This window comes from Argiope bruennichi, chromosome 3 (assembly GCF_947563725.1).
Source record: "Argiope bruennichi chromosome 3, qqArgBrue1.1, whole genome shotgun sequence".
Classification (NCBI taxonomy): domain Eukaryota; kingdom Metazoa; phylum Arthropoda; class Arachnida; order Araneae; family Araneidae; genus Argiope; species Argiope bruennichi.
The window spans coordinates 7,493,392-7,508,275 of NC_079153.1; the positions used below are offsets into that span (position 1 = coordinate 7,493,392).

At 27.2% G+C, this 14,884-nt stretch overlaps 1 protein-coding gene across 2 annotated transcripts in view; it reads right to left on the minus strand.

The window, feature by feature from the left end:
- Positions 1-14,884, minus strand: part of LOC129963242 (teneurin-m-like) — a 638,728-nt gene that overhangs the window by 475,622 nt on the left and 148,222 nt on the right. The window lies entirely within an intron of this gene.

Genomic DNA, 14,884 nt, shown 5'->3' on the forward strand with positions numbered 1-14,884 from the left:
TAATTCTTACATTAAATATAATAGAATAAATAGAATTCTTACATTAGTATATAATAATAAAATAGAATTCTTACATTAAAATCTAGTTAAAGAAATATTTTAGAAACTAATATTTTGCTTGAGAATTTAACCTAGAGCATTTTATGTTTGAAAAAAAAATATGAAATTTTTTATAAAATTGGATACCAATTATACTTTGAAGAAGGCAAGTCTCTTTATAACTTCATTATGAGGCAGATGAAAATAAATGACGAGTTTCGGGAAAAGTTAAGTTATTTAATTATTTTCCAAATTTCCCATTTCACAAGATAAAACAAACACGAACACGAAAATACAGGACACTCACTAGAATACAATCTAATAATGACACCCAAGAAGGATCATGGAATACCTTGATCTTAATAAGGTAACGCCATCTCTTATATCAAAATAGAAGGTAGTAGAGTAATATAACCACTACAACTTTATATTTGTGATATCTCGGTTTTCAAGTCTTTTTAGACAGCTTTTGTCATTCTTTATTTATTAATGTTAATTTTTTTTAATATTAACATTATGTAATATCGCTTATGTTAATATTTTTTTGTCTTCTCTTCCATTAAATTTTTCTTTTCTGTTTATTATGTTCGTTTTTTTCACCATATGCAATTTTATATCACATCAAAAAAATAGTACAAAGTGAACTTTGAAACACACATTACATTTTTAAAGACATAAACCTAAAAAAATAAAATATTTCGGATCAATTTAAATTAAACTTGACACATAATACGCGCATTAAAAAAGGGTTTAATTTAGCAAATTACACGAGAAGTGCTTTTTATTTTTTTCCTCACCTTAAAAAGTTTTTGCAATAATTTTCAGTTCTTAAGAGTTGCAGCGATATCAATTACAGCAGGCGGTTCTGAAAATTTACAGTATCCCCCCGCGAAAAGAAAAGAGGGAGAGAAAAGAGAAGTAAAAGAAAAGACGAGGGAAGAAAAGAAAAGAAAAGAAATAAAAAAGTAAACTACCTTCACAGAACTTCTCTAGCTATTCAGTTAATTAACTTTCAGTGCGCAAGAACTTTTTTTTCTTCCTCTCCACGAGTAGACCGCATTATTCTTCCAAATTTTTATTTCCGGATTGAAAGTTTATTTTTCTTTCTTCTTTTTCTATTTTTCTTTTACTTTCACTTTCTTCTCGAGGCCCTCCTCTTTCTATCCATCCTCATCACGAAAAATTCGCTTTGATCTTACAGAGAACCATATCATCCGTTTCGAATTTCAACATTATACCCACGCCGTTTATGAATCGTTTCGTTTTTATATAACTTTTTAATGGAGCAATGCTTAAGATCAAAGGAAAACGAAATTTACTTTCCGCGGAAACTTCTTCAGGCCTCTGACGCAAGTGGCCCGAGTCTGTGATCTACGAGAGCCCGTCGTGAAAACTTCCGAAGGCAACTTATTATGAAACAACTCGATTACTCTGTTTGATGTGCGCGTTTTCTTTCGCGTTTTGATGGACTCCGAAAGTCTGATCGCTTCAAAGGGCAAGCTGCCGGATCTTGTTATTAATTAATTATACTAGTCTTCTCTTCAAAAATTGTATTTACTAATTAAAGGGTTGAAATGAAGAAATGAAGTGTCGAATGTAATGAGAATAATGAAGTGGTTCCAGATTTTTTTTATTTATTTATTATTATTGCAATTATTTTATTTCGATTGTAAAAATTTCATTTAACCTCATCTTTCAAAATAAATAAATAAATAGCATTCAATTTTATGAATTTTGGCAACCGATGTATCAGAGAAATTATCTTAATTTCTTTTGTTAATTGATGTAGTATTTGAATGTATTTTTGTATATCTGAATTTATTCGAAATTTTTAAAATAGATTCAGGACAATATTGGAATTGGAAAAACTATAATAAAATATAATGGTTTATTCTGTGTTAATTAAGAATGTCTAATTCTTAAAAGTAAAACCTAAAAGTAGAAAAAAGGTTCTATAATAGAAGATAGTCTTGAACGGTCACAATTAAAATTGGTTCTTTCTTTAGGTCACAATTAAAATGGATTCTTTATAATTTCAACAAAGTAAAAAAGAAGATGTGTCTGTATCTTTATTTACAGCAAAAAACTAGTTCAGGACATTTTTAATAAAATAATTATCAAACAAATAGCAAAGATGAAATTTATGACTTTTAATTCTTTACTAGTATATTTCATTATCATATATCTTAAATTCATAACAATGTTGGAAAAATGTATTGCCATTTAATTGCTAAATCTTTCTTTCAATATAACAAAAATAATTTAAGTTTATAATAAAAATGAATTTAACAATGCAGCAAATATTGTTTCATCTATACTTATATAAAGCTCAATGTGTGTGTGCGTGTGTTGGCGCTCTACAGGCCAGACCGTTCGACCTACAGCTACCAAATTTGGCACATGTATACCTTGGTCGTCGGGATGTGCACCTGGGGTACCTTTTTTGAATTTTTAATTAGAATTTTAATTATTAATTAAATACTAACTTCCCGCCAAAAAAATCCTTTTATTTCCCCACCGCCAAATGAGTAATGCTTCCGTTTTTTTCCCACGCTAAAGAGGATAGGTTTAAGAAATTTTCGGCTGATTATTTCAAACGATTCTGTTTTGTTTTTTTTGTTTTTTTTCTTAATGTTTGATGCAATTAAAATTAAACATTGTTAGTTCATCGATCTTTTAGATTCATTCTGAAGTACTTTTGAATTAAAATAAAACAGAATGAAGGAAATTAAAAATTTCTAATCTGCATAGCGTTACCCCAACCGGAATAGAAAATCCACGCATTTTCGTTACCATAATTGGCGTTGAAAATTCACGCATGTGCATTGTGTTCTGATTGTTGACAACAATTTTCAACGGATACGGACTTGATTTTGAGGCTTAATATGTTTTCGACAGAATATTTCAAACGATTGTTTATTTTTTTAGAGTTTGATACATTTGAAACTAAACATTGTTAATGAATCGATCTGTTCATGTTGAATCTGAGTAAATTTTGTTGAAAACTTCTTGAGCTATTATATAAATTAAGAAAAATATTCTTTAGTGCCCATAAGGTTTAAATACTCAGCGACTCTGTTTTCAGTACTCATATTTAAAAAAAAATGCTACGTTTCAGTAAAAAATATTATTATATTTATTGTAGTTTAATCATTTCCACTTTAATTTAAAGCATAAATTCTACGGGAGCTAACAGAAAATTAGAGAGATACATATTACGTTATGGCTGAAGGCCTTTATAATATTATGAGTGAATTATATGACTATTAAAATTTGAAGCATTTTAATGAAGAAGCAATTAAAATGGGAGTTCCATAAAATATTTAATTATTAAAATTTTAATGTGCATAAGATTTAACGTGCATTAAAGCGGCTGGTATGAAATAAAGCATGCACAAGAATGTGTTACAAGTGAGCAAGTGTATGTGTATACATCGGGTTGATGAGATATAATTATAGCCTCCCATATTTTAGATTTTTCAGAAAGATTAGCTGGACGATTGGCCGAATTCGGATTTCTTGAAAGAGAAATACATAATGAACATTTACCATTATTTACACATTTGTAAGCGAACACAAAGAGCGACTAAATTATAGAAGGTAAAGGAAAATCTCGTAAATATTTCAGAAAGATGAAACCATGCAATACTGTAGCATTATTGTAGTTAGAAATTATAAGCGAACTTTCATTTTAATTTCTCACAAAATGGATATAACAGTAGCAATGTCTTCTCATGATATGAATCGCTCTTTCAGGTATTATTTAAAAAGCCATTATTGAAAGATTTCATCCAAAATTTCCCATTAAAATATTATGGTTATCAAACCATTTTTTCTGGATTTAAAAAGATTCCATAATGTATTCAGACATATCTACAATGTAAGTTAGCAAAGGCAATGTCTGAATATTTCTAAAAATATAAATTTTTCATAATTGTCCTATTCAATTAATTAAAAAACATGTATAAATACAAATACAGTATAGATATAAAATCAGTATAAATCAGTATAAATAAAAACAAATCAGTATAAATACAAAATAAAGCGTTTTAATTGCGAAGATTCAACATATATAATCAGTATATGTGCAAATATTGTATCTCTGCTTCTTTTAAAAATCTACAGAAATGATGTGAACTTAATATTTATGGACTTTCATTGCATTATTATATATTTGTCGGGTGCAGCATTTCTATAATATTCTTAGTAGAAGTTTCATTATCTTTGTTCTATAATTATTTTTAATTGCAAATGATAATGTCAACACTCTCTTTTTGATATCATTAGTCCTTGCACCAGATATTTTGAACCCTTTAATATATCTACCGAGTGTTGTTGATTGATAAATTTAACCACATCCATCTCATATTTTTCTCCACAATACATGCATCCCATTAAAAAATGTGATGACTGCCAGACAATAAGAATATTAAAATTTCAATAACCTGGGAAAAGAACCAAAATCATTTCGTCATTTTTAAACTATTAAAATGTTTTCTTCACAAATTCGTTTTTTTCGTATCATTTCATTAAAATTTATTAAAAAGGCGTATAGTTTTATTAAAATTAAACGTGATAATTTATTCAGGGTAACTAACATACGCAGGGCTCGCAATATCAATGTATATTAATTCCTCACAAATATTTCTTAGAAATAAGGCTGCTAAATTGGATTAATCCAGACTACGCACAATATTTGCTGAGTGACTTTGATGTGCTCCTATAAACGCTCTGTAACGAGATAATGCATTTAATTTTCGCAAAGGAAGTTTCTATTCCTTATTACAATCTATTAGCATCGGTGATTCAAAAGATTGTCACCTCTCTTTTGAATAATTTGTTATAACAAGGAAAATCAAAGACAAAAATGGTCCCTTCATGACGCAATCGATAATTAAATATGCATTATGATAAAATCAATAATTAATAATCGAGGGGTATTTTATTAATAAGACGTTAAACTATTTCGACAACTAAGTGACTTTCTGTTGAATATTTCGGAATTTAATTAATGAAAATTCCCCGTAATCGCTTCGCTTTTTATTATTTGTGCGCCTTAACTGTATTCTGACATCAACTTTCCTCTGCAGTCTGAATTTAATATATATAATTTTTAAAGCTTTAAATGATAAATTTGTAAATTAATAAAACCAAAACAAATTCAGGTTAAAAAGGAATATGAATTTCTTTAAATTGAAAATAAGTATAAGAATTTGTATGTGAAATTTAAACTCAGATATAAATATTTTTACGGTGAAATAGGGCATACGAAACGTAAATTTTTAATTAACGCTATTTTATTTCGAAAAATGTTCCTGGTTCCATTTTTTCGAAAACAATATTCTTTCTGCATAAATTTGGTTAATATTTCTTGGTAAGTAGTATAAATACTTCAGGAGACAATTTTTTTTGCATGTGAGATAGAATGAATATCTCACAGCGCAATCCTCAGAATTTGGCCTTCAATAGAAAAAAAAAGTTAATAGTAATTCTCTTAATGCCTCAATTATGTATTCAATATATATTGATGTGCAGATAAAAGCAATGCTGATACAGAAAAACGGTAAATATTTTCTTTGAATGGTCTGAAAGTATTCATTTCTTATAACTCTCACTGTCATATATCTGAATTTGAGAGGTCATTCTGTCATACCATAATGAAATTCTGCACCTTGTTCTCCATTTAATTTGGAAGTTAGCCTATTTTCTTCTGCATCCGGTATTTTCAAAGACTATTCCTTTCACACAATTAATAACAATCCTATTATTATTTTTAATATTATATTCTTATAGGATTGCAAAAAAATTGGTCTTGTACAGAGGTGTGAGCCGTGATACAATTTCTATGGGCCAAGAATATGTCCCATCGGACATTCACAGACAAATCGTTGAAGTGTACGGGGTTCGAAGCAATGAGCAGACAACAGGTGGCGAAATGGTGTTCTTTTGAAGCGGGCAGAGAGATTGATGGAAACGTTTAGGTAGGAGGTTTGGAGCCACACATCCCCATACAGCCTTGATTTGGCTCCCAGTGACTACTTATTTTTCCCGGCATTGAAGAGAAACTTATCCGAAACAAGGTTAATATCATACGGTGATGTTCAAAAAGATGTCGAGAACTGACTCAATAGCCAGGGACCTGTTGTAACAGAGAAGGGTTAAACAAATTGGTCCAACGGTGGATAAATGCCTCAACAGGTTTCGTGATTATGTAGAGAAGTGACAGCTACATATGTCTCTTAATTACCATTTGTAATACAAATGGTAATAATACACATACAATAATACAAAGACAATACACATACAATGGTAATAATGTAATACACAGGATACAAATGGTATCCTGTGCCCATTGTTAATAAAGCCTTTTTATATATATACGCGTATATATATAATACTGTTTAAATATAGTATATGTATCTTTTTACTTTTTATATATGCATTTTATTTGCTGTATTCTTTAAGTTTTTATTGTATACATTAAATCTTGTAATTTATTTATCTTCAGTAGAATTTGAAATACTTTCAATTTCACTGGGAAGATAATACTAAACATTTCATTTTATTAAAATACATCACATTTTCAACAAATTCATGATTTTATAGAAATTATAGTATTTAACCTTTTGATACTAATTAAAAATGTTTAAATTAATACATCAAATATTTAAAAAAATGATTAGAAACGTTATTTGATAACGCCTCATTTGTTTTTCAGACTACATCTTATTAAAAAAAATTCTAAAATTTCTAATAGGGCATCCGTATATAGATTAATGATAAGCAGTAATAGGAAAAATTATGACTGAATTGTAATAAACTATCGGAATGAGGAATTGAAAAATATGATAAAATAAAGTTCAGTCTCATAAATATCGAAACAAATAAATTTAATCTAGAAGTAGAGACAAAAACTTATAAGAATGCGTAAAAATGTCTGTGCGTTAAATTATATCCTTTAGAAAGATAATCAAAATATAAAGACAATCATCTTGTCTGCATTGTTATAATTTTTCCTCGTTTTTGAGATTGAGCACTCAAACAATATCACTACTAAAAACTCGCATTGATTCGTTAATAGCAACGAGCATTAAAAATATTGCAAGATATGTTTGGATGATAAAATTCTTGATATTAAAATAAATATATTTTTTCGGTGCATCACTGAAAACTTTAATTATTCTAGAAACTTCAAAGAGAATCAAAGAAAATCAATGAGTAAGTTAGATCTTATATTGAGAAAAAATAATTAGCTAGAATCGGTCTTGACGAAAGATATTAAAAACTTATTTTTACATGTACTCACTTTTGCCGTTAATAAATCAATATCCTTATAATCTTCAATCGGAAGTAATGAATAAAAATTTCGAATAAATTTCTAATCTACTGGCTTAATGTTTCTAAAAAAAACCAATAATGTTTGGCGTATCGTTAGAAAAAAAAATTATATTTAAATAATAAAGCTTATTTAATGGCACCATTTTTAAGTATTTCCCTTCTTTATTTGAAACATTAATTTTAAATAAATTCCAATTCCATATAATTATATTTTCTCTTCAGAAACATTACATCAAAAATGATAAAATAATGTTTTGGAATCAGATTAATTCTAATTATGTAATAGTTTTAATATTTTTCTCAATTTAGCGATATTTGGTACAGAAATATTGTTTGCAAGTTATAAAGAAAAGCTTTCAAAGAATTCTTCGTTTTTCTGTTATCACATTTTTTTAAAGGAAAGAAACTTGTATTACAGCAGTCTTCCTGTATATATATTGACATGATAACATTAAAGTAACGAAGAGGGTTTTCAAAATAGGTAAATTACAAAAAAATAATGTTTTTATTTATATCATAGATAAAATAAATGATATTTTAATGAATAGATGGAAGAAAAACTAATTATAATTTTTCAATAATTTGTTTTAATTAAATAATTTATGGTTATTTTAAATGAATTAAATTAAATGTTCATTTTGAAGTCGAAGACTGGCATGTCTGATAAAGTTCTACAATTTTAAACTCTGATAAAATTAGGAGAATGGCATTTGTCCAAAGATTTGACCAATTTTGAAGTAATATTATACAAACACATATGGAATATTTATTGCATGTTTCGCTTCACATGTGTATTACTTGTATTGAAGGTAGCGTGCTTCTGAATCGGTTATTTTCTTTCATTTATGTGTGCAGAGAGCTAGCATTTTAATTAAAAAAATATTCAGAAATTTTTCATATATTTTAGAAGGCAAAACGATATTGCAAGAAATAACTTTTGAAACGAGTTCTAAATGAAAGTAAAGGGACTTTCGACTCTGTATTCTGGGCATTTTTATTTCCTAGATGCCAAAAATATGTACTTGAAACGTTTATTTATTTATTTTGCTAAAAAATAAATAAAAATATAGATATATTTATTTGAAATATTTGTTTTATGATATGTTAAGGTAAAATTACAATTTTTATTAATTTGTAGATAAGTAGGAATAAATATGAAAAAAGGAAATTTAAGGGAAAATTCGCATGCTATATCTACGTATTGTTTCACAAATAATCAAATAATTTTTTCAAGTAGTAGTAAGTCAGTAATAAGTAGATAATTCAAGTAGTCAAGAATAAATTATTATTAGTCAAGAAAAATTAAGTCAAGAATAAAAATATTATCATCATCATTACTTTCAATTTGTTTAATTATTTTCCCTAAATGCTAATGAAACAAAGGTTTATTTATATTGGTAAATGCAGTAAACTTTCTGATTAATACATTTGAATTTCAAAATGAATGTTTTAGAGCTTTCTGAACGAAAATGGGAGTTAAAAATGAAATTTTGAACATGAATTCCCATATAATCTTTACATTCTATTTTAAAGATTATAAAATAGTTTTTCAATAAATCAATAGGTCTAAAAAGTCTCCATTGTGATTTTCAGGTCGTTTATTCTCATTTTTTTTTTTTTTACATACATGCAATGAATAAATCAAATATCGACGCCTCCTGGACAGAACATTCTTTATTTTATGGAATATGAAATAAAGTCTCGAAAACTTTTTATATGAATAGAACGGGTTTCGGCATAAAAAAGCAAGAAAAAAAAATCTTAAATGGAATCAAAAAGGTTTGCTCTTAAAATAACGCGCTTAGTAATTTAAAAGATGTCAATCAAAAGGTTGAGGAAGCGTAGTTTCTCTTTATTTCCTGTTCAAAAGATTTTATTTTATAGGAATTGAATGAAGAGTTATATTTTATAAGTTTAACATTAAAGCGAAACCGGGCTTTCATGTCAGAGTATTAATGTTTATATCAGGAAAATTTTTCAGCTTTAATTTTTCATAGCTGCTCGTTGCTGAAATTATTTTCTATATATGAAAACATACAATATTAAACAGAATATTCATTTATAAAATCTCAGTATATATACGTATATATGGTGTTTTTCATATCGTGTAGTTATGATACGAAAAAGCATTAATAAATTTTGGAAATATGAGATTGTATGCATAAATTTTTGTGCACTGATATTTTGTTTATTATATATATATATATATATATATATATATATATATATATATATATATATATATATATATATATATATATATATATATATATATATATATATATATATATATATATATATATATATATATATATATATATATATATATATATATATATATATATATATATATATATTGTTCCAAGTGGAAATTAGGCAGCGGTAGCCTGATGGTATAGTCTGAGCTTCACGTTCGAGACCCGATTCCACCGAAGAATCGTTGTGTAAGCGATTTTGGTGCACGTTAAATCCGTCGTGGCTAAACGTCCTACCGCTGGTGTGGTGGGGTATGCGAGCTCAAGTGTCATCTAATTGCGCCAAATTTCAGCTAAATTGATCAGCTAAAATTTGCAAACATGTGAAGGAAATTTAACCCTAATCTGTAAAAACCTACAACTGCAAAATTCATTTGTTCTGTTCCTCTTACGTTGTGTCCTACAACGTTTTACAATAAAAGAAAATGCAATGTGTATGTGTGTATACAGTCAAAACCGTTGTAAAAGACAAAACGATATCTTACAATTTGTATCAACACTTATCTTCTACCACAGAACAGAACTCATTATAGATAAGTGACTTTCCTTGCTCTTTTTTACAGACTTACGAACAAATAATAATCTCCGCCTTATGTTCTTGTACACATATCCAGAGTGAACTAGTTACACTTAGCAAAATCCAAATAAATTTATCCCTTATCTTTGTTTTTTTACCCTTTCTAGTTAATTAATTATTAGAAAAGCTTATCACTCTTAAGAAGTATGACGTTAAGATTTTACCGGAAATTTTTCTGAAAAAGTCTTTAAACAAAATCTTTTTCTAAGGTTATAGAGCAGAAATAGCATAATTTAGAATTTACACTCGACTGACGGATTTCTAGATTTCTGAAAAATTATACAGTTCAGTATCATCATTATTGTGTAGGCTAAGCAAAATTTTTTCCACTCGTTTGAGTTCTTAATTTTAGTTTTATTAACGTCTCGTTTTAAAGCAACATTAGTGCTATTTTGATACGGACATCGTAATTTTGAACCACGGTCAGATGATAAAGACGATACCTGAGCTGGCACCTTCCTCTTCAAACTTCCACACCACATTGGCGGAAGGATATTCGACTCCCTCGGATTTAGCAGGCATCAGAACCACTTGTACGACAATTCTTCAGTGGATTCGGGTCTCGAAACTGAGACCTTAAGTTTCGGAAAGCAAGACGTTACCACCAGGCCACTGCGAACCCTCCGCCTGGTTTGAAGTGCATTATAAATATTCAATATATTTTAATTAGTAGTAATTGGATATAAATAGAAAGTTAGACATAAACATAAAGACTTTTAGCAATGCAATTTTTGCTTTCATATAATAATAACTATTCATAATATACAGTTATCATGAAAGATATTACCGCAGAATTAAATATTAATTATTTTACTTCTAACAAATATGGTTTTAATTTTCTTTTTCAATAAAACTAAAAAAAATAGCAGAGTCCTTTTATTTTCATAAACTATGATAAATAATGTCTTCATATGAAAAATGTAATCCTTTTTATAAGCGCATGATCTTTATTAAAATATTTATTTAAATTAACTAAGCAATCTGGGGCAGCATTATTTCTTTTTACGCAAACGATATTAATCCTAATGTTGATCGCATTTTTTCAATTTAAATCTTCATTTTCTTTACCGCTTTCTCTTCTTTATACCTTAATGTAGCATTTGACATGATTAACAATGCTTCCTAGAAAAAATATATGTATTCATGATAGAACTCTTAACGCACGGGAACAAAAGCAGCTGGTTACTTTAAACTAATTAAAAAAGGACGAAAGTAGTGTTACACTACAACTACAACAGGCGAATCTGGCTCTGTTCCTCGCTTTTAAAATAATAAGGGCTTCATAAGGAAAGAAACGTAAACTTTCGGAATATATTTCATTGCAGAATTTCTAAAAGACGCAATGTTTTTGTTTGGTTTTCTTTATGATGCAACTTTATTTAGCTACGAAAACGCTTTAGGCACTCAGATTTAAGGAAAGAGTTTTTAATATACTATTAAATATTTTCATATGAATTTGAAAAGAGTATAATTGTAACTATGTTTACTTCAATTAAATAAATTTGTTAATATCATTTTATGTTCACTTTCTGATGTTATTTTTATTGCTAACTATGATTATTACCAACTTTCAAATGGCACAATAAAATGTTAGCAGCATTTTCTGGAATTTTTGAATAAGGAGAAATCAGCTTCCTCTAAAACTTTAAGTTGAAAGAATATTTTAAAATGTAAATCATAAAGTATCAATTATCAACATTTAAAAAAACACCTTCCTTCTCTTATCTTAAAGCTGAATAATAACAAGATATATGTGTCATAATATCATAGAATTTCAACATTTGAAGAATCGGCTTGATCCTCTTATCAGTAATTTCATAAAAATTTTGAAATAAAAGTCGTTAAACTATAGGATAAATTTCTCTAAACTGAAGGTAACATTTAATGTACATTTACAAATATAAAACATTAAATTTTCGGATTTCAAATCTTAAGCATATGGAACCTTTCTTTATATTATTCATAGATATTTTCAGAGGAGACAAATTATTTTTATACCTAGAGAGTAAATCTTTACTTTTTCCGCATTTTACAAATTTCTCTCATATTATTCCTTTTTTCTTTTTTTGTGCTTATTTTGCACAAAAATAGGTATAAAAATAACATACATATAACATACAATAATACATATTTTTCAGCAAAAGTGATGTTTTTACAGATGCAAATGGACAATTACTTTTTTTGAAAATTATATTTTTATATTGTTTCATTTTCTATTTGACACAAATTATAATTTCATTAATATATTCCAGATACATATTCATTATATATATATATATATATATATATATATATATATATATATATATATATATATATATATATATATATATATATATATATATATATATATATATATATATATATATATATATATATATATATATATATATATATATATATATATATATATATATATATATATATATATATATATATATATATATATATATATATATATTGAGGAATTAGATAATCAATAAAATTATAAACCGTGTGTGAAGACACCATGCATAAAATTATCATAAATATTTTTAAAAGATTAACTGATGAAGAATTTGTAAGAAAAGTTAATTGTTCAGATCTATATGGATATATTGTATGTAAAGTAAGGGAGAGAAAAATATGTAAACAATTGCGACTTAAACATATTCAATGTTGTTTATACCGACCTTTTTGAAAATTATAGAATTATTTTATGAATTTTAACAAATAGAAAGTATGCAGCGTGCATTAAATTTCTTTCTGAAATATTGAATTATTCATTAATCTTTACTTCGAAGATAACATTAAAATAATGAAATTAGGAAAGTGATTTTAAAAAATGTAGTTAAACCTTCTTATATCGAATAGCGAGAATTGTGTCAATGCTGACGTAAAATAAATTTTGACACAGGTGGAAAAGTGACTTCACATTATAAAAGTACACAACAACATCGATTATTCAAAATTTTTTAAAAGGTTGCTTTATATTTGACTTTGCACCGTGCATATCAAAAGCAACAAAGTAAGTTTTTCTAATGTCAAGGGTATAAAGAAAATAATAATGTGGGTTGTAAAGGGCATAGAAAAAAGTTAAAGTAAAAATGCTTTTGAAACATCATAATAACCTTGAGATATAGAAAATACTTTATATATTCAAAATATTTGATTGCTTATTGATAAAAATGTTGCTTATTGATACTGATTGCATGCCAATACACTACCATATAAAACAAGTTCTTAACATTTTTATTGGCAAATGATGGAAAATTGTGCAAATAGTGCAAGCTATTTTAGGCGATTTTTTTAAAGTAAAATATGTATAATATATTCTCATGATCTTAAAGTTCTTATAATAATTATAAATTTACTTTTATTATCACACCATAATATGTGTAGAGAGATGTGTTTATAATACCCAGATAAAGCATTTGGAACACCCAGTAGAGCCACTGAATACACGTTACATCTGAGCATCAGAAATAAATAAAGAATTAACTAGTAGCATATGACATTCGGACATTATATCATAACAATTAGAATTTGAGTTTATTTTATAAATGCATCAAAAATTTGCATCTTGAAGATATCAGGAGAATTTGGTATTTTTAAGATATCTGGAGATATTTTGGTAGACAATAGTAATGATAGGCAAGTCTATAAATATGCTGACTCTATCCTCCAATGCATATAAATGCACTTCGTAAATAATTCTTTGGTACATATGATTTCTGGAGATGACCTGTGCCAGAGCGTTGATGCATAGCATATGCATTTGACATCAGTTTTCTTACTATAAGATAGACGTTTGGCATTTCAATTACTGACGCTGTCAGCAGCAGATAGATTACTTTTTACATATTATAGGGTTGTTATGTGGTATCCTACTGAAGGTGGCAGAATATAGCACATCAAGTTCTCCTTTCTTATACATATATATATATATATATATATATATATATATATTGGTTGTGAGACTATATGAGGCGGACACATACAATCATATGCTTAAATATGAGTCATAATTGTACATATCGAAAGTGCAGTTAAATGAAATAATAAGAAGTGAATAGGTTAATATTATTTTTATTTCAGAATGATAAAATCCGGGAAGATTATCTAATATTATTATATGAGTCAATTTATTTTCATATAAGTCGTCTATGGTATGTAAATGTGGGATCCAATGAAAGCAATTGTTTTCAAAAAGAGTTATTTACTCAAGTGTTAGAGAAGCATGAACCGATTACAATGCATGGAGTTGAGAACAGAGTGATTAGACACAATGAAAAATATGTTGATAAGCTTCATCTTACTAATAAGACATAAATGGTCTCTCTAAATAAAGGGATATTTCATAAGTAAGTTGTGATTGGCGTCTGGTTTAATCTTAAAATGTGAAAATAGAAGTTAAAGTAATTTTATTAAAATTCAAGCAAAATTTATCAAAATATTGTATCACATTTAGTTCTCTATATGCAGCAACTGTTAAAATCAGTTGGCGTTTCATTGAACACTTTTGTAAATTAATTCAGGATCAAATTACCATCGATTAATGTGAGAATGTAAAGAAATATGTTATTTATTAACTAAATAATATATTCTCTGGATTATATCACATTCGGACATTATATCTTGACTTGAGAGCATGATTGTAAACAAAGAAAATATTTATTTGTTCACTATACTAAGC